The sequence below is a fragment of the Grus americana genome, chromosome 9 (assembly GCF_028858705.1).
Source record: "Grus americana isolate bGruAme1 chromosome 9, bGruAme1.mat, whole genome shotgun sequence".
NCBI classification, from domain to species: domain Eukaryota; kingdom Metazoa; phylum Chordata; class Aves; order Gruiformes; family Gruidae; genus Grus; species Grus americana.
Genome location: NC_072860.1, coordinates 11,221,461 through 11,243,223, shown reverse-complemented (window position 1 = coordinate 11,243,223; position 21,763 = coordinate 11,221,461).

Genomic DNA, 21,763 nt, shown 5'->3' with positions numbered 1-21,763 from the left:
GTGGGAGACTTGTAGAAAAACCCTACCTTGGCGCTTACCCCCCTGTGTTGTTGCTTTAGCATGTCATTACCTGCTCGGGGATTTACACGGGATTGCAACATCATGAACATTTTTAAACCAAGTAGGGATTGCAAGATTTTGTCCAACACAGTAATAAATGAACATCCGGTAGTAAAGAGCTTATGTCAGGAAAAAACCAGCAGAAGTTAAAGGCTCCATTCCTCAAAATCTCATTACCCTATTCTCATTTGGTGGTACCTGTTTCTAAATTCAAGGAGTCCCACAGTGAAGTGCCAAGATAGAAAATATCATGATGCAAGCAAGAGAAAATGAGTTTAATGAGTGCTATGTGTTCTACATCCCATAATTTTATCAGTAAGCTCTCGGACTTCTAGAAATTACTCTGAAATTGGCAGCCCAGACTTAATATCTTCTACCATTTTGCCATCACATGCAATTTTAGTTCTCAAGTGACTCCACTTTTAAACTCCCAGTGATTTAAACAGCTGCGTTGTGCAAAGGCTGGAGTGAGGACATGCTTTTGTAATCAAGCAGCCCAACTCTAAATTTTATGGCATGATGGTTACTGTGCCATTCAAACCATGCCCCGTTACACAGAAGTGCATTCCTTTGATTTTACCAAAGAGACCATAAATGTAACAAAAAGCATAGCTGGAAAACATGATTTCATGCCTGGATTTTTCAGCTCCTTGCTACTGCAAAGAATAAATGAAGTGGTCTCTGAAAGGGGCACATCTTTGCAGTGAATTATGTTTGTATTATTTGTATGGCTAGCAGAGCTCATCATTAAGCTTACCAGAAAATACATGCCTGTTACAACATTTAGAGAAACAAGGAATTCAGTTTTCAAATCAAAAGAATAAAAATGAAATTTCCTATATCAGTAGTTTAATATGGTGGAGGCTCAGGGTGTGAGGGGAGGAAGTCGTTATGCTTGATATAAAAATGTAAAAGATGTTCCATAAATGCATAAATAAAATTAATCATCATCAGTCATATGCTTGGCAAACTATAGGGCTTATTTGCCTTAAAATTTCTTACTGTATCCTTTCCCCTCAAGGTGATGTAATGTTTTCATCTCTGAAAACTTAGTTTCAAGAAAGATTTGGCTCTGAAATGGAAATGTGCTTTTGATTCAACATTAGGTCTTAGCAGACAGTACTTTTCAGTCCCATTTGTTTGATCACTGCAGCCTTTCTTCAAAATAGTCCCGGTGTGTGCTGCCAGCCACGATTGGCAGTACATCGCCTGCGCGGTCTCTGTCGGTAATACTAAAGCTTAACCAGGTTCTATCTTTAGTTCACCACCAACATGAAATACTGAATAAATGCAATTGAAATTTCAAAATTAAAAATGAATAGCTATGCCATCTGGCATTAGCGAAGCAAAAAATAAAACAGCATGCACAGGTACAATAATTGAGAATTTAATTTGGGTAATTAAGTTTTATACATAATAAAATTTTATAGCAAACATTTAAAATGCTCCTAAAAATATAAGGGCTTATTTGCTCAATGTTTTATAGAAAGGTACTTATTACAAATAGATCTGGTGGGTAATTTTGTACTGTGAGTTTTTATGTAAAGTATTGACTTACATGAAAGCCCAAGTGCGAGCCATTGGCAAGTGATTTCAGCTGGCGTTGGATTAGATCCAGTGGAGCAAAGGGCAAGCTTCATGCCAGCTTTAAAAATGTAATTGCTCTCTTGCAAACCTCAAATCAAGTATTTTTCCTTGCCAACTTTGATGATAGGTTGGTGGGGTTTTTTAATGTCCAAAAGTCAGTATTACTTTCCGTCCTGTCTCTCCCCTTCCCAGCCTCATCTTGCTTGGTACTTCCCTGAGCGGTGAACCTGGTGTCCGGGCACATTCCAGCAGCTTTTGCAACAGCCAAAGGCAAAACAGCACTGAGCCGGCTCCTGCTCTTGTCCCACCAACGCTGCTGTCCTTGGGACCGGCGGCAGTCAGCAATCCTCCCTGCCACTGCTACGCCGTCTTGCCAGGGGCGGGTTGGATGCCGTAGGTGACAAAAAGGAGACGATGGAGAGATGAGACCTGGTGAGGTTGCAGTCAGAGGGACCGGTGGGGCTGCAAAGGGACAGGGTTAAAGGCTCCTTGCAGCTCTCCATCCCCACGTCCTTCTCAAAATATCTTCGGATGGGCTGCTGGCAGTCCCGGTATCAAAGGACATTTGCTAAGGTCAGAATAAAGTTTTAATTGGGTTAGTCCCACCTCTGATTTTCAGTGCTTGGGTTGATAGCCCATGGGCCCCACTCAAAGTGTGTGAATAAATGGGCTTCAAGGCACTGGATTTTGGACGTTGTCAGAGATAAGGTAATAACAATTATGCTGGGCTGCAGATTAATGCCTTTAGAAATGTTGATATAGTGGTAGCAATTTGCTAAATTGTTTATGGGTTAACCACAGCTTCAAGGCTCAGTGTGCTGTGTTTCACCATCAGCTCACTCCAGAGAATCAGGAATTCTTGTCTGGAAGCAGCTCAGAGGCGCCAGGCACGGGCAGGATGATGCCAGTAGAAAACCCAAGGCAAATTGTGCCATTTTACGTTTATGTGGGTAAGCAGCCAAAAATTCTTGTGTGCGCTTCAAGGGTAGCAAATACTATTTTTTCTCAGATGTAAATGTAAGAAGACACAGTAAAATGTAATATGAGTCCCTTCAGTAACTGGGAATTACCATACCAGGCAGAGCAGTGATCCGTTTTGTGCATTGTCAGGTCTTTGAAAGTGGCTTGTGCTACAGATGATGGTCCTATAATGCTATACCTGCCCACTGGAGGATTTTTTCTCCAGTCTCATGAGTCTTCCCTGAAATATGAGTGTTTACCTCTTTTTAAACCTATTTACCTCATTCAGGACCATCTGATGTTCTCGTTTTCTGTGGAAATGCCTAATTTGTATGTGAACTCTATTAAGCTATTGAATGCAATGATAACATGTGGCAATGAGTTAATAGTTTATGCACATGCTGTGCAACTTTTTTTAAAATCAGTAGTAAATCTTTAAAGCTGTTTAAAATCTGCTTGCTCCCCTGTGCATAATGCTTTGCTCTGATACAGTGCTAATGATTAAAATCACCCCATTCTTTCCTGTTTGGCCATTATTTATACAACTGCCCTTGTGCTTGTGTCTGCCTTAAACTGAAAACTTAGCATATCGTGGCCAATTTTTATTTCCTTTCTATAGGTGTCCAAGTTCTGCTCTGTACAGTCTATAATAAGGACTAACCACTCAGTCTGAGTTGCAATAAAACTCTCAATACTTCTCTTAGATTGGTGCTTCCATTCTGGGCAGATCCTCTGCCTTGGCACCGGAGAGGTGGCTATAGACTTGCACCAGTGGACGCATTTAAAATCAACAAGAGCATTTGAAAACCTGGTGGTTTCTTAGCAGTTTCTCAACAGCAGAAGAAATATGGCCACAAGCACCTGGAGACTGGTGGGCAGCGTGTTTTTGGGGCAATGCTCTTTCCTGAGGCTGGCTGGGGATTCTTCTTAAAAACCTCCCCTTGGTGACAAATATTCTTGTTCTTCAAGGTTTTTTTTACATTCACTTCAGAAAGTCAAGCACTCCATAGTTCAGAAATGTCAAACACAATGCTATTTGGACAAGTCTAACTCAGCTTTATTTTGCCAGTGAATGGCAGACCCATTGATTACACACATCTGCGTGGTGAGTGCGCGGTATTACAGCACTCAGGGAATGCTAGAGGGCTTTGCATGAAGGCTCCTGCTGGCTCTGTAAGCCCAAAGGCGGGTAACAAATGAGGAACTTAAGATGTGGCTGGGAAAGAGAGACCAGATTGATGGTGGAGATATTTGAATACCAGCCAAAAATATGATGTAAAAGTAGACCTGGCTTGAACAGGTTTATGTTGGGGCAGGAAACTAAAATTGAGATAATACAATAATGAGTTGAGCTGGGGTAGACGTCTGTGTCTCTGCAGAATGCTGCTTTCTGTTGGTACCATTCTTGGCCAGTTGACTCCTCCATGGTTTTCTCACTCAAGTTTTCTGCATTCGGGATTGTGGAGCTTCTTCAGTTTCCTTGCTCAAACAGAGGTGCTGGCAGCCTCTACAATTGCAGTGTCTTCTCGCATCCTTTGTTTTTTCTCCCTGTTAAGCTGACCTTTCTAAAATAAACCAACTCCTCCCGAACAGATTTTCTTTCATCGCGCTGCTCGCTTTTCCCATACACTACACTTGCTGTCCCATGTGAGGTCTGGGCTCTCCATTTTGGTTGTGGGAGTGTGGCCAAGAGGCCGTTGGTGTTTGCTGTGGGACACATGGCAATGGGACTGGGCTTTTCACTTCTTCCTCGGGCACCACAAGGTATTAGTAGCAGCTGACATAAGTTTGTGTTTGAACATTGCCTCAAGAGAAAACCCCTCCTTAAAATCTCTATGACAGTGGGAAATAGGGAGACTTTTATTCTCCGTGTTGGTGTGCTCTGGGGTGCCGGCTTTCAACACACCAGCAACTACGGCCAAGACCCTGGAGCCTTTGGTTGTGCCCAGTTCTGAGGATGGTGTGACCTGCTCCAGAGAATATGTTGTGGAGAAGGTGCAGGTGAGCATTATCCTATGGGTTATGATGCAAAAGACTTTTTGAAGCAAAAGGTCTTACAGGAGAAGGTAAGGACAGCTGGGACTCCTGGTTTGTCTGGTCTCAGTGCTTTGTTTGACAGCTGGATCCTTTCAGCCAGGAATGTCTCATCTTTGGCTTTCATCCAGTTGTGTGAAACCTTATCAAAGCCATAAATATTACTTCAGCCCTTGAACTGGACCTGAAGGGGAAGTGAAAATCCCTCCATCCATAGGCCTCCAAAAGGTAGGATTTGCAAATAGGTCTTTTTCTTTATGACTGCGAAACAATACTCTCTTACCAACAAAAACCCAGGTACACCTAAAATACAAATCCCAAATGCAACCCTTGAGCCCTGGTCCTAGCTGAGGGAAATAATGAATATGTCACGTATTGGTAAGTCTTGGCTACAGTGTGGTAAATCTGTCTAAAATTTTGTAGGAGTGCACTACAGTGTGCTATTTTGGCAATAAATCATCTCAAGTCTTAGAAACAGGACAAAACAATGAAGATGCTGTAACTGAACTGTAAAGCAGAAGCTAATTTCCAACAAGCAGTCATTTTCTATAAATATACATGCATAATACACATATAAAAATACATATAAAATATGTTTTATATAAAACCTCATCACAGAGCATGTCAGATTCCCAGGTTTATGTGTGTAGTACAGTTTCTTGATACAACTACAAAAATGTTCCACAGTGCTTTGTTGCTCTTAACAAGTCTGCTCTTAAAACCGTAGTTCATAACTTTGAATATCCGTGTTTTGAACTGGAATGTTTTATAGCTTTTTTTTTTTTATGGTAGTCTTCTCACTCATAAAAATATCAGCATGTTTGCCATAACTATGAAAAAAATACTGTCATCCATTGCAATTGATAATGGGTGTTTTTTCACTAATTGGCTAGAGAGCTGGTAATCTGGCATATATTAGTTTCAATTGATTTAGCAATTGTGATTTTTCACTCTGATAGAACAGTTGTGTGTATGTATTTTGCATAGCACTATAGATACAAAACCTCTGCCAACTTAGCTGACAAAAATATTCTCTGTGTTTTAGTCTTAAATTACAGTATTGGCATTAAAATGGAAAAGCTTGATAAAAACAAGCCACCAAGAGATAAATTGCCTTGAAAAGGAAATGCAGCATTCCGTTAAGGAATTCTTTTGCCTACAAGATATTCTATATAGATTCCTGTATTGCTTCGCAGGACTGGGATGCTGGGTGTGCACAGGACAGTTCAACAGCTGCAGAGGTACCGGAAGGAAATATCTCGATGTGCAGTATCAAAGAGCGTTTCCAGGCCATGCCTGTTAAGCAAACACACAGATTTTTAGTGAAATCTAAATGGGGCTTACTTGGGAGATTTATCAGATCTGTGAAAATAACATCCTATTGTAAATACAAGTCTTAACCTTTCTGTTAGGGTTTCCAGTTGATGTTAAGCGTGGTGTTGGAGATAGGAGCTATTCTCCAATGTGAGTGGGTAGAAACTTTCGACTCATTTCATAGCTCTGCAAGAGCTAGTAGATGGCATTAATTTTATTCACTGTTGCAAAAGCTGCAGCTACGCTTTACCTGCTCGTTGTCCTGTTTATGGCCCCTGGTCCCCCTCCGGGGTCAGGTTCCATGTGTCACGTTACTGACAGCAGAGCGGCTGCCTCAGCCCACAACACGAGAGCGAGTGCTTGCAGCGTTAGGCTTTGCTAAGCGTTAAGGAAAGGCAAGTTTGCCTTTAGCGGAACCCACTATTTGTGAGTAAAGAAAATCCTCACTTTTTCCAGTCATTAACAAATGGCGTGACATCTCACCTGTGAGTCTTCCTGGGACTCGGTGGGCAGCTGCTCGGCTTTGGTCAGCGGATTGATAACCCCGTTATTTAGCACTGTAGGGCCAAGCAAATCCCTCACTGCTGCTGCACACACCAGGAAAAGCATTTGCTGTGTAGCTCTATTAATTGCAAATTGAAGGCATCCACATATTCAGGATAACTGCAACATTTTCCTTGGGAATGTGGGAGATATTTGGCATTACCAACTTCAAAGAGAGGAAGAGGGAGAGAAGGAATTTAAGTCTGCTTGTGTATGAGGTAATGTCAATTCCTTGCAGTCAGGAGACTGGGGCTTAATTGATATCATATGGCTAACAAATGTACTCCAAAGCCAGCCTAATTTGATTGCTTTTTAATAACTAATAACTCTCGGTGGGAGTCCAAAATATGTATGTATAAAAAAGCATGCTGGAGCTGCCTCTCTTCCCTGCCAAGATCACTGTTACTGAAACAAATTTGTACCTTTTGCAGTCCTGGAATAGACACCGGCAGTGGCTGGACACGTACTCCATCCGCCGGCCCCGGCCAGGAGCGTCTGGAGGAGCCGCAGCGAGGTTGCAGGGTACGTTCCCGCTGGCTGAATCCCTCCTGGTGTCTTCCCCTGCCTGCCCAGACCAGCTCCACGTGAGCGTGGCTGCCCACGGCTGCAGAGCTCGCAGGGCTAATAAAGAGCCACCAAGCACTATTTCTGTCATGAATAATTTTTCCTGTGGCGTTCACAGCCTTCCTGAGGCGCAGATCTCAGAGCAAGGAGACTTGGAAAGGGATCAGCTCCCCAGTCCCTTTGGTAGCCCCCACACCACTCTCCCTGGTCCTCGGGGCCTCCCTGCTCGCTCCCGAGCCCGCTGGCAGCCGCCGGGGTGGCACTGGGTGTGCTGAGCAGAGGCACCGGCAGTGTCCCTTGTCCCCAGCGCCAGCACAGCTGCGTACCGTTTGATTTCCCTGAACAACCGATTATACAAAAGCTCTGCCTGCAGAGCAGGGTCTGGGTGCCAGCAGACTTTTGCAGAGCGGGGTATATGTAAAAATGTGACGTATTGATTACAGCTGACCAAACCGGAGGCTGAGTCCCATGTTCTTCCCTTCTCTGCCTGCCCCGGCAGGGCGGCTGAAGAGGAACACGAGGATCTGGCGGTGTCACAGCTGTGTCACACAGTGCCACGTGCCCCTCTCCCGACCGTCCTCCCAGCAGGTTTCCCCCTCACTTATTTAGTGGGAGAGTGGCCAGGGCAGGGCCACGTAGGACCAGAAGTCATGGCCACCGGTTGGCTTCCCAGGGCATCTCAGTCACTGGAAGGACATGGTGAAGCAGCTGCTGTTTGAACTCCTGGGAGTTACAATATAGGTGGCTGAGTTACCTAAACATGCTATGGCCTAGAGTGATGCCAGCCAGCCTGCTGTGAGAGCTCGTGAGAGCTGAGCAGCTGCAAAGGGCACACAGCGCCCAGGAAGAGCTCCCGCGCTGGACATCGGACCTTCTGCTTTATGGCATTTGTGAAACTTCTCAGGGGAGGTTTTCAGGCTTCAGTTTGCGTTTTGGGCTAGGAGTGACTGTGGGGAGGATGGTTGATACTACTTTCTTTTTTGTGAGGTGTCTAAAACGCAATTTAGAGCACTTACAGTACTTTCCTGCCTTAGATAGTTTTAATGTCCATTTAGGCAGTGTTCAATGTACTCAAAGTTAAGACATAATGGAGTGAAGTTTCCAAAATAAATTTCTCTGTTTGATGCCTTTTTTTTTTTAATGACCTGTTAAGCTAAATATTTAACTAGGAAAGAAGAGCAAATGCTATGTTATGTACACTCAGCACAGCTGAGTAGAAGATTATAGCACTGTATTTCATTTACCTAGTGAACTGGGAGATGTCAAGAATGGGGAAGGGAACATTTCCTCTCCGATTTGGCAGTTAACTGGCACTGGTGCACTTCTAGGGGCACTTAGTGCATGGCCTTACATTAAATTTGCAAGACTATATTATTTATGATCAGAAAACTGGAATTCAAGTAATACAGAAGGTAATAGTTTACAGTAACATAACATGTCTCAGAAAAATTTAAGGTGGACTGTTTTTGTTGCTGTCTTAAACCTCAGTCTAATGCTAGATAACTTTTGTACTCTGCATGTTAAGACGGCAATGCCTGACAGCAGCAGTACCTACTGACACTGCCCTACTGCTGGGTTAATGGAGTGGAATCAATATGATTGAAGAAACTCTTATACTTTATTTTTAACCAAATATTTAGGTTTAGGCTTCAATGTTGTGCTGTTTAACGCTACAGATGTAAGATAAGCAAACAGCATTAGCTTTGTTTCTGACTTTGGGAAAAACAGAATAGCAGTTGATTGAGCCCGACATTTTCATGATAAAACCCCATAAATGCAAAGAACTAAGCAAGCAGGTGGTATGTAGGCAAATGCAAAGTCACCTGTATTTGAGGCATGTATAGAGATGAAGAAGATGTAAGAGATATCCTATTCTTTCCTAGCATTTGAGTATCTCTTCTTATGGGGGCCACTCTGGATTGATGCCCCGGTGAGAAGAGAGTCAGGACCGCTGAGGGTGCACATCACAGCGGCTTTGTAAGGTCCATCTCCTGAATGACTGCAGGGACCATTTCCATGTGAGAACCTGTGATTACAAGTGCTGCTGACGTGGGTCTGTTCAGCAGAGTTACGTATGCAGGGTTCCACTGGGAGGTCTCTGTGTGAGTGAATTGAACTCAATAGGAGTTGAATTGTGCCTACTAGCTCATTACAGTGTGCTGGAGAAATCACGCTGGGCAGCCTGGCTTAAGGCCACCAAAAGTTGGGGGTAAGACACTTTTATCTGTTCATCTTGCAAAGGTCTGGAGTCATCAGGAGGGTATGTGTAAGTGCAAAAGAGTTTTTTTGTTTCTTTGTCTGGACTTGGTTTTGTTTGGGTTTTTTTGTTTGGTTTTGGGGGTTTTGTTTTGGTTTTTGGCCCAGTGGCACCTTGTAAAAATGCTGATCCTGTATGTCTTTCGTTATGGCCATGGACTCCCCTCACTGTGATTGCATCTGGGTTGGTGTCAAAAGGAATTCAGATGGCTGTGTCTATAATCAGAGCTAAAACTGGGCAAATTATGCTTGGGATAATTGATACATATTTGATTTCTATTGCTTAACAAGAGGATGCGGGAGCAGGATTAATTCAAGTGAGTTTGCAGGAAGGCTACCAAAATCCATACACTGAAATCAATTAATGAGGGTCCTCTCCTGGGATTATTAGAAAGGCTACCAGGAAGATAGCAAATTATGGAAAATTAAAGAAACTTGATGCAGGGCAGAAAAAGGAAAACAAAAACCAGGCTGGATAATTAATGATGAAAACAAAATTATATTCCATTTGGAAAGTAAATAAACACATTGAAAGAATCCAGAGATACTTCTGTGAATAGGGATGGATGAGTGGGGCACTTTTGTTTCTGCTTCTGTGAAGCACAGGCAATGTTTTAAAATTAGTAGAAAAATTATCAGCTTTTAAAATTATTCCTCACAAAAGTAGAGGTGAAATGCTAAAAATGGCTACTTTGTGTTGCAAAAGGGAAGAAAAATTGCTGCAGTGTCTGTTCCCCTTCACTTCCCCCTTCCCCAAAGCAGCAGAGTAACAGGCACATCCGAGCATGTCTGCCCTTCTCTCCCCTTCCTACAGACAGAGAACGTGGCCAATTTATAAAAATCATTCCTGGAAGCAATGTCAGGAGAGGTTGCGGACTTACCATTAAAACAACTGTCGACTTTGTTTTACATATACGTGCACTGGTTTTACTTCACCTCTATAAAGCTGCCTTTGATTAGATTTTCATTAGGACTCACACTAAATTGCACAATACTGATGCAGTTATTTATGTGGAGATCTTTCCTTTGGCCTTCCACTTTGCCTGATTCTCCCTGTACGTCGCAGCTCACTCTGGATAGCTCAAAATGACAACATTTTTTGTTTCAGAGTATTAGATAATCAAAGGGCACTGTTATTTCATAAATGTCCATTAAAAAAACCAAACCAAACAACAGAAAGCAACACTCATTGCAATGGAATATTAGCATGTTGTTCTGAAAATGGATACTTTAGTTTTCAACTTCAGTAAATACTGTTCTTCAAAGCTCACAAGAACTAGCTTACAGCTCTTCAAAACAAGAGTGATTAAGTTAATGATGAAACAACATGGTTGGTAATTGTAGCAGATTACTTTGGGCTGCTTCTAGGTAAGATTTTATATACCTTTATGCAGACTTAAAAAACCCAACCAAAGAAAAAACCCAAAGCCAAATAAGCCAACATTGGTCCCCAGTTAGAGGAATGGTGCTGCTGTAGGAGAGAACGATAAGCAGTGGGGTTGATCTTCAGGCCTTTCCCATAAAGTTTTGGCTTTACTGAGGACTGAAGGTGCTCAGCACTACGTGTGAGTAGTTCCTTATGCTGTTTGAAATGCAGATCTCCCAGCCTCCTGTTCTTGATACGAGCGAGTTGTTTAACCTCTAACCTTTTATCCTCTGTCACTTGGTTATAGGAATAGTTTATGGCCTCATGGGGACCTAAAGACTCAATTATTAGGGTTTATATACTTAGAGGTTGCGTCCTGCCCTGTTTGTTGTTACCTCCCATCCCAAAAGGTGCAACGCATCCTGATAATTTGTTTTTTCCCTGCCCTGTCTCTATACTCTCTTAACAACACCATGACTGCTGCAGACCCAGATCCTACCCTTGGAAAACCAAGGTGGTTCCTTAGCCAGTGCCTCGCACCAGCTTACAGGGCTGCTCCATTAATGGTCGCCGTAGGCAGGTGGAGCCACCTTTACCTCTGGGGAAAGCTGGGCTGAGCTCAAGTGCACGGTCAGACCCATGGGGGGTTCCCCTGCCACAGCCCTGTCCTCAGTGAGCTGTAGTAAGTGTTCAGATGTGGCACCACTTCACTGAATTGTTTTCCCTTCTACAACAAGATGATTGAAACATTATATGACTGAGCACGCAAAGGCACTCTTAAAAAAGTCTATTAATTTTTATGCCTCATAAATGTAAACCACCATTCACTTTGTTTGCTGTAAAAATGTTCCTCTTAAAATCTGAGTTTATAGGACACAAAACAAATAGGATTTCAGAACAAAAGTCTAGTTTCTATCCTCTTGAGAACTCTATTATTGTTAATTAATAATTCTGTTTTGCCTGCCTTTGTTTTCAAGGCTTTTCAAGGAAAATATTTCCAAAGCTGTGCTGTTTTACTGCTTTTCTTTGATGAATATTTTATCAGATAGCAATCAACATCTTGTAATGCAATTGTATGGTTTACAGCTGTTATACACTGAAACCGAAGCAACTGAGAGAAGCAAAAGCAGACCACAAAATTATCAAACCTTTAAACTTTCAGAAAAATTGAAGAGTGACATAATGTTAATTTATCCTAAAGCCAAGCAGCGTGTTGCCGTTTTGGTACTGCCTGCCACTTCCCTGAGTGGTGGGATTTGGCTGCTGGTGTTTAATTGTAGTTTTAATCACCCCTTTGGAAATGCGGGCATTGGTGGCGCTAGCGAAGCCACCAGCTGCTGTCCGAGCTGCAAGGCAGGGCTCTGGCAGTTGCCAGCGTGTGCTCGTACCTCTTGCAAAGGGGCTGTCTTGAAGACATTGCAACCTTCTACCCACCTGACAGTCATGGCAGCTGATCAAATAGTAGCTTTTTAAAATTTATGTAATGAATAGCTCTTTGGAAACTATGTGGTGGCTTTATGGTCCGAGCGTGCGCCCGTTTCCCCTCGGCGGCTGTGCTGGGCGCTGTACTGCCAGCTCAGCGCGCGGACCCGTTTCTGATGCGGAACATCGCTGCTGGGCGAGAGCATTGCTAACAGACGTGATTTATTTGCAGGCTGACAAAATGTAGGCCTTAAGGCTGAATATTAATGTAATAACCCTAACTGCAATAAAACGGCTGTTTTTCAGAAGTGTCGATCTCCCACAGCTTTCAATGGCCCTAATTTCCCCCCCCCCCCCCGTATTCTTCAGTGCTCTAAAAATCAGAGTGCTTTCATTTCACTCTCTAAATACAGTCTTGCGTCAAGCAGCCTTCAGTGTTACCATTTTGTTTCAGGATTGATTCCGGTGTTCTGCTAAAGCCAGAGGCTCGCAAACTCGTTGGGGGACTGTTTTGAAGTTTTTGTGGTTTGTTTTGTTCTTTTTTTTTTTTTTTTTTTTTTTCTAGGAACCACAGACACGCTGTCAGCATTAAATGACGCCCCCAGGGAAGTTTCCAACAGTTTAAAAGCAGGAAATCTTTCTGGTGGAGGAGCGCTGGTGTGTTTCTGTGGCGTGCGTTACAAGGATGTATTTAGACCATTACTGTCATTTGTATTTTAAGTTCTCAGGTGCAGACCAAGTGCTAGGAAAGCCTGTGCCCACCCTGACAGAGAAGGTTCCTTTTCTCCTGCCGTCACACTTTTTTGTTTCAGCCCCGATTTCCAGCTGTATGAGCAGCACCAGCTTTCACCATCCCTCCTCAGTTCACAAGCTGATTCCTAATGGTTTTTCTTTTCTGAGAAATGGATGGAAAAATGAAGGCTGGTCTGTGCCGGGGGCAGCTGAGCCCCTGCAATGTCCAGAGGGACGGGAGGCTGGTGGCCATGGAGCTCCGGGCAGGGTGTGAAACAGCAGCACATAGTGAGGTCTGGAGACTTGACTCTGTTTGACTTTATTTTTAAAAATGTATTTAAACCTGTGAGAACTGTTTATCTCATATTGATGTCCCTCCAGATGATGACTCTTGTGCAGCAAAGTCCTGCCAAACTTTTCAGTTCTCTTGAGGTCTTGGGTTACTGATATACTTTCAGTAGGAAATTGAAGACCTAAACCCAATACTTGTTGTGGAAAGACAATCAAATGGAGGTGAGCAGGACTGTTTCTTGCCCCTATGGAGATGACAGGGCAAAGGCATGTGGAATCTTTCCTTTTTTATGGCTATTTTCATTTCTTTTTCTATAGCTATGAAGTAGGAGGAGCTGCAATGAGCATTTCTCAGGAGCAAATCCTGTGCAAGGTCAATAAACTAACTTGCATAATCTTTGGCCCAAGTTTCTGTACTTTAGAGTGGATTTTTTTAAAAAAAATATGCAGGAACCAATATATGCCTCTGAGCAGTCAGAGGGTTTATCATATTCCCATTTTATGATTCTTTTGCCAGAGGGAACCTTTTATCATAATTGTGCTGGTATTGTTGCATTCATTAAAGAAAAAAAAAAAAAAGGAGGGAAATTATATTGCTCACCCAGTGTTTCATTTCTGATCATTTCACAGGAGCTCAGAGCCAGGCACATGCGGGAAAGCCCTCTGCACTCCCCATGGCACTGAGTGGTCTCAACAACATGAGAGTGATACTCTCCATTTATCCATCACGTGTGTGTTTGAATGGCAAGACAGGGCGGTGGCTCTGCGCTGCTCTCTGAGGGGTTTCAGGGGTCCAGCAAGGAGGTGGGAGCGGGATCGGAGCTCGACTCACTGCAGAGAGCCAGAATGGCTGCGGATGCTGAGCGGCCTTAACCTGGCAGCTGTGCTCCTCCACCACTGGGAGGTCATGAACGTCTGGGATGAGCCTAGGAAGAGGGTGAGACATGAAATATAATGTTTTTTCTCAGAATAACAACCCTTTTTCTTCCTCAGACGGGCTGTGTGCACAGAGGGGTTGCTCACCTGAGTACACTGGGTAAATACAAGTTGCTCGGTGGTGGTTTTTACCCCAGCTGAAGAGCCAAAGTTTAGGATTCTTTCATCATTTCTTTAGCTTGAGTGTCTCCTCATCTCTGTCTGCTGTGGGCTGCTTTAGGCACAGCCAGCCTAACCAGCGGAAGCTGTAGCACATCTTTCAGACTAGATCTCACTAGCGTTTATATGAAGTAACGGGAGGATTTAAGGCAAATGCACAATATGAGTGAAGCATTCTGGCTGCGTATAAGTCCCCATCAGATGGCATGTAGTTTCCAAAGTAATATACAATGCATGGGGGACATACATCCTTTTGCATCCCTGCGGAAGTGAGCGAGAGCAGACTGTGGCTGTGCTCCCCCAACTCCCTTCAAATAGCTCTTGCACCCACGGGGAGCTCGAGGGCGTGGGAAGCCTCGGAGCACACGGGGATGGCAGGTCACTCTGCAGCCGCGGGGATGGGCACATCGGTACCAAGACTTTTCATTGGGTGGAGAAGCTTTATAGGGACAGGAAAGATACTTGGATTTTTAATTTTTTTTTTTTTTTTTTTTTAAGTTGAAAGGATGACTGAAGAATTTTGTGACTGTTTCATCTAAATGCTGAGCTCCCAAGAAACTGCAGCCAGCCTCCTGCCCACTCTGTGTGTGCTCTTACGCTCTATGGGTGTTAGGCAGTTGGGAAGAAATGTGGGTGGAAAGAATCTTTTGGAGCATATTTGCTTTTAATGAAACAAACTGTTTCTGGGATAATCTTTAATCACCTCTATGTCCTCAGGGTGATCAGGAACCAGCCGTTTTATGCATTGCTAAATATTCTGAGCACAGTATTGCTACACCCTGTGGCTGAAGCCAGATTTTAAAAAACGTTTAGATACCTAATTCCATCTAAAATCAATACTTGCTAATTAGCACATGTATTTATCTTCACACACACACATATAAATTGCATATTACTGATGTCCTGCACAAACATATTGCCTGTTCTCCAGACATTATTTGGAAAGCTATATTAAAGGACTTGAGAAGGTACCTGCACATCAATTAGTATCCCAAATTACTACTCTTGGCTGCTGGTTTTTCTAGGTCAACACACAGCTGGGCTTTTCCAAGTGGAGGTTTGCCCCTGCTCTAAAGCAGGTAGGTGACCTGTCCGTGCCCTTTCCCTCTTCAAATTTAATCTTTATGGGGTTGAAGACATGTTTATGGGATTGGGGAGCTTTAGAGTACTTTTTTCCCTGGAATTTGTTGTGGTGTGTAAGGGGAAATGGTGGGAGAAGAGGTGAAGACATCAATTGTCCTTTTAAGTTTCCACCCAGCCCCTGGATATTTCTAAGGGAAGAGGCAATCAGCCTGAGGTTGTGTGGCTTTTCCCTTTCTTAATGTAGAGAGGAGTAGGGGCTGAAGCTCTCCCTCTCCCCAGCTGAAAGGAGGTGACCTGGGTGTAGTTAAACATTAATGCATATAGCCTTGAATTATGTGCTAAATTGAAAAATAAAACCTGAAAGTGATTGCTCATAGTAACACAGAATGGAAAAGAAAGAATACAAAATGAGCAAAATGCCAAAAGACGTCATTCCCTCCAAAACGTGAGCCCGAGACCCCGGGGGAGGGGGTTGGAGGCAGGAGCAGGTAGCTGCCTGTGCCCGTGGTGGCGTGGCTTTGTGCGAGGCTGGCAGTGTGGCTGATGGGGCAGAAGCAGCGATGTCCCTCACCTCAGCCGCACCAACCCCACGGGGACAGCGATGTGCAGGGCGTCACAACTCACTTTGCTGCTTTGGACGTTCATGTTGCCGTGTGCAGGAGGGCTGAGATGTCTGCCCTGGCTGAGCACGCTCATAAAACCTAATCCAGCATGAAATTGCTTGAACCCCTTTTTTTTGATTTAGGTGGACAGCCCTTGCTCCCTTCCATGTTTGGCAGGTCTTGGCCCTGTTTCCCAGCTTCAGCTGGTACATCCTTCTCAGAAGGCCTTGTGCTGCCTCTGGTGCTGCTTCTTGCAGCTTTGTTTTCCAACTGGAGCACTCCATTTTGGAGTAAAACGAGGGCAGAAGAGATGTTCAGGAAGATATGGGATGACATACGATTCTTCCTACTCCTTAGCTGGGCAGTAAATATCATATTCTTAATGTTGCCTATTTTAATCCAGTTTTGTTGACCAAGTACACAATATGCATATGTGTACTATTTTTTTCCCCTGATGGGAGAAAAAACCTGTGCATACTCCTCAGAGGCATCAACTACTTTTGGCTAACAGACTGCTGCTGCTATACTGCAGCTGGCCTTTTTTCAAGAAATACTGAAAAGCCCTCGATGCCCAGGGAACTGACCTGAGATACAGGGAAAGGAAACGTGAGGCATCTGCGGGTGGTCATGCAAAATCAGGACTATGTCGGTAAAGTTTGGTCTTTCCATTACCTGCTTTTCTGTTCCCAGCAGGCACTTTACATGATGAATTGAGAGCGTTTATGAAGGAGATGAAATTGTGGTGTATTAGCAGTAAGGGCAGGGTTTGCCAAATGGCGTCTGGCCACTAATCAGGCACCTGCTCCTGGCCACAGAACCTATGCCTGTGAATAATGCTGATCTCCATTTCTCTATGGCCAAATATATATATATATATTTGTACAATACGTATACATATGTATAAAAATCCTGGTGCAGTGGGTTTCTGAGCAATATATATCTGAATTAATTACAGTACAATGTTTTTGTTACATTCTTATAATTTGAAAAAGAGTGAGATAATAGATTAGTGATTTTAATTTTTTACTCTAAGTCCACAGTAAAAATCTAACAGAGTTCTTTACGTGTTCTTTCAAAGTAAGTAGACATAACTACAATTGACAATTCAATTTTCTAGTGCTCTCTGTATTTTCTGTTCCCTTGCTAATAAAGGAAAATAGTGAGGAGGCTGTTTGTAAGCAGCAGTTCTTGAGGGTTGTGTTTTTATAAGGTTTTTACACCTCTTTAAGGTCAAAAGCAGCAAGAAAATTAGAATGAAACTAATGTAAGCAGAGTCTTCAAAAATGTGTATTTTAGTGGTGTATAGAGACTAGGAAGAAAGATTTGAGCTTTTGCCCTTCTTTTCCTCATTGCACATTTCAGATCAAATCCAGCACTGGACTCATCTTTGGAAGCTCGTAGGTGTTTTAAATCTGGGATTTCAGAGCAAGCTAAGCAACTTTTTATGTGCTAGGGAAAGAGATGGATGATGAAAATAGCCAGATTTTCTCCTTTCATTCAAGGCAACGTAGATTAAACATGACTCCTCTGAAGCTGGTACAGGACAAGGCTGATTCTCCTCCCATGGGTTACATCTGAGCACCTGGTCTAGACTCAGAGATAACTGGGGAGTGTGAGGTTTTGGAAAGGGCAACAAAGGAGGCAATTCTGGCTGGGCTGGTAGGGAGCGGCAGGATGCTCCAAAGCAGTGCGCAGGCGCTTTGGCTGATCCACTGTGAAGCTTTCCCTAAACTGCTGAGGTGGTGTGTGTTGCTCATGTCCACAGCACAGGAAGCCATATTTGCCAGCTGACCTCACACGAGGCAGTGAGGATTGACCGTGGCTGACGTGAGCTCTTATGGTTGCTTACTAGGCCAGAGCTTTTCTTTGCCTCTTGGCAGCAAACGCTGGCGCTGGTGATGGATCGCCTGGCCCAAAAGCACAGCAAGGACCAGACTGGATTGCCCAGGTGACTCAGGCTGGCTCCATGGGGATGGTGGTACCCTTCACTGTGATTTCTTTTCTGTCGACATTGTGCTCTGCAAATTATGTGGTACAAAAATTATGTGGGGAAGTTTTAATTGTAAGGGTGATTAAATGAGAGCATGACTGTTAAATCCATGGAACAGCAGGAATACAGGACAGCAGCGCTGGGTCCTTGTGTGGATGCATCTGCGTATTTCCATCAAAGGCAGTCATTTGTCGTTTTATGCTTGTGGAGGACTTTGCCTGAAAGATCCTGTAAAAGAGTCTCTTCATAGGATGGTGGTTGGTTTGTTTTTGGGGTTTCTTTCTCCATTGAAATTTGGGTTGCTCCTACAAAATGGCTATGCTTGTGACAGCTGGGAAGAATTTGGGGTAATTGTCTACCCTTACCAATTTTACAGGCAAAGCATAAACCAGAGCAGTGACCAGAGGCATAGCTTGCGTCCCTTGGTTCCAGAAAGGCCGTGTCTGCTGTTGCAGTACAGCCTCAGAAGGAAATGTGCAGGTACACAGAAATACATGAAAGGCCATCAAAATGGTGTTCACCCACCAACCCAGAACACAGCCCTGCAACAAGCTGGTGAGGCATCCTGAGAGCTCACCATGCTTCAGCCACTTGCTGAAATACAACTGGTCTTGTCCTGAAGCAAACCAAATTGACAAAAGCTGTGTCAGTGATATTTTGATGGGCTGTCATCTGGCTATGGCACACTGCTGTGAGACCGGGCTTGTCTGTGTACTTTGTGGGCTTCAGAGTCGACTGCTGTCACCTTCGTGACTGGCATCCAGAGAGGAGGTTGTTGTTGCAGTCAGGTCCTGCATCTTTATGGAGTATTAAAGAGCTATCATATGTCTCATTGGGGAAGACCAAAACAGCTTTGGGTCTTCTAATCAGGATACTACTAAAAATAAGTTTTCTAACAGGATGCTCCCACTTGATGCTGGATCATCATCTTCTTGTACAGGTGCCTCTTTCATCTTTCAGAGCAGGACATGTGCCCTTAAAAAAAAAAAAAAAAAGGCAAATTATAGACCTGTGATTTCAGTGCTATGAATATCACTTGTCATCAAGGTCGGAGTTTGGAATCAGAGAGTGGTGCAAGGAGCAATGTGCCATCCAGCCTGCCTGAACTTTGGTCCTTCTGAACCAAGGAATACTTTAATTATTTTAATCAACACATGGCCTTTTGATTCTGGCAAGCAGAGGCAGAAGAGAAAGTTGCTATGCAACCAAGCAAGCAGCTGCTCAGCTGAGGAGTCCAGGAACTGGGAACTTTTACAAACAGGAATTGTCCTGAAAAACACAAACAGGCAGAATTTTATGGTTGCTTCCAATTTTCACGTTTGTCATCATCTTGCTTCTGAATTTATTTAGCCATTGTTGGTGAAGGGTCATAGAAATGTTGCCTCAGGTGCAGTCTGGCAGCCTGGTTTGGGGAATATAAAACTATGGGAATTTGGCTTTGGTGACAGTGACATTCTGTACATGCAGCTGACGAGAGACTTTAATTATTTGTCTAGGCTTGCATTCAGTCCAGGAAGCTCCCCCTGTAACTGTAGTGCTAGCTCGGGCCTGGCTTCCCTTGGCGGGAGCGCAGAGTCAGCCTGAGGCTGGGCCCAAAGCCGGGGCCTGGCAGTGATGTGCTGCCAGAAGGGCCATCGCGCACTGCCTGTGCTCCTAACCCCGCCATGCACTGCCTGTGCTCCTAACCCCGCACCGCCTGTGCTCCTAACCCTGCCATGCACTGCCTTTGCTCCTAACCCTGCACCGCCTGTGCTCCTAACCCCGCCATGCACTGCCTGTGCTCCTAACCCCGCCATGCACTGCCTGTGCTCCTAACCCCGCACCGCCTGTGCTCCTAACCCCGCACCGCCTGTGCTCCTAACCCTGCCATGCACTGCCTTTGCTCCTAACCCTGCACTGCCTGTGCTCCTAACCCCCATGCACTGCCTGTGCTCCTAACCCCGCCATGCACTGCCTGTGCTCCTAACCCCGCACCGCCTGTGCTCCTAACCCTGCCATGCACTGCCTTTGCTCCTAACCCTGCACCGCCTGTGCTCCTAACCCTGCCATGCACTGCCTGTGCTCCTAACCCCGCCATGCACTGCCTGTGCTCCTAACCCCGCCATGCACTGCCTGTGCTCCTAACCCCGCCATGCACTGCCTGTGCTCCTAACCCCGCACCGCCTGTGCTCCTAACCCCGCCATGCACCGCCTGTGCTCCTAACCCCGCCATGCACCGCCTGTGCTCCTAACCCCGCCATGCACCGCCTGTGCTCCTAACCCCGCCATGCACCGCCTGTGCTCCTAACCCCGCCATGCACTGCCTGTGCTCCTAACCCCGCACCGCCTGTGCTCCTAACCCCGCACCGCCTGTGCTCCTAACCCCACCATGCACTGCCTTTGCTCCTAACCCAAAACGAGATACAGGATCAGCGCAGCGACCTTCACCATGGCGTTAACATTTGTTAAGATGAATGGCTGAATTTTGCTCGTGTTGCCTGCAAAACAAATGTGAGTATCTTCTGAAAGACTGGGCAAACAGAAAACTTTGGTGCTGCTACTCTGCTCATAGTTCCGATACATGTTGCTAGCAGGGAGGCCTGTCTATCGTTAGCCTTTTATTAAATAAATAAATGAATACATTTTAGTGAAAAACAAGTTCCTTTTTCTTCCCTCAGATATACACTGTGAACTAGCAAAGGTTGCTGACAACCTTTTTAGTGGAGTTAGACCTGAATTACAACAGGACATAAAACACAAGCTCTGACTACCAGTTGTGCCATTTAACTACTTAATAAATTCCGAGGGAAGTGGGCATTCAGGGCTGTAAACAAGTCCTTTACTACCCTCCCTTCCCATATGGGCAGTAGACACTGTTTAGACACTCTGCCTTAGAAGTAATGTTTTGGAATAATCACTTCTCCCCCTGCGCCACAGCGTAATCGGGGGGTGGGGGGGTGGGGGTGTGGGGGGTGTGTGTGCGTGTGTTAAGTGAAGCCCCTGCACAGGCAGATTGATTGTTTAAGAACTGACAAGGAGAGCCACAAATCCTTCATCAAATGACAGCCAGCGTGTTCAGGCTGCCGCCTCCTGCTTTTATTGATAATATCTAGACAGTAAATTATCATATCAACGTATAAATTCAAAGCAGCAAAGTGATAATCATCTCCAATTCCTGGTGGATAAGCAACTAATGAGAGATTTAATGTACTAAAAATGCAGGAGATAACAATATAATTACAAAATGGCAAACTGTTGAAGACTTTCAGGAAAAAGAACAAGGAGAAAAATATTTTTCAAGTAGTGTTTGTTATAAGGAAAACCCCTATCAACAGCCCATCTTTGAACAGAGGCATAAGGGAAATTATACCCAAGCATGTCCACTTGGTGTCTTTCCTTGTTCTTCATGTTCTTAAATTGTGTTCCAGCAAAAGACCATCGCTTCTTTTTTTTTTAGTAAAGCTTATTTCCCTGGTCACAGAAACTGTCTAATTTGTCTGTAGATGGTTTGGGATGTTTAGAGTACATACAGTGAATGGGTAATGGTGTAGGCACCCATGGAACCTTTCAGCCCAAAAGGATGTATAGAAATATCTATTGTAAAATGTTGAATTAACCCGAAGGAGCTGAATGGGGAAAAAGTCTGAGGCTGCATTGTGACTGCATGGAGCTGGGAGTTGGGGAGTGACAAAGCGGTGGGAAACGGTAGGGTTTGCCGGTGGGTGGTACCTGCCATGCAGCAGCCCATAAAAGGTTTCTGAAAGGGGATGAGCAACAAGATAGACTTTGAGGCAAGGTTGTATTGGATGGGAGACATGTTGCTAGTGAAGTTTTTTTATGGCTGAATATATAAGAAAATTGCATCTTGCAGATATTGTGCAGCAG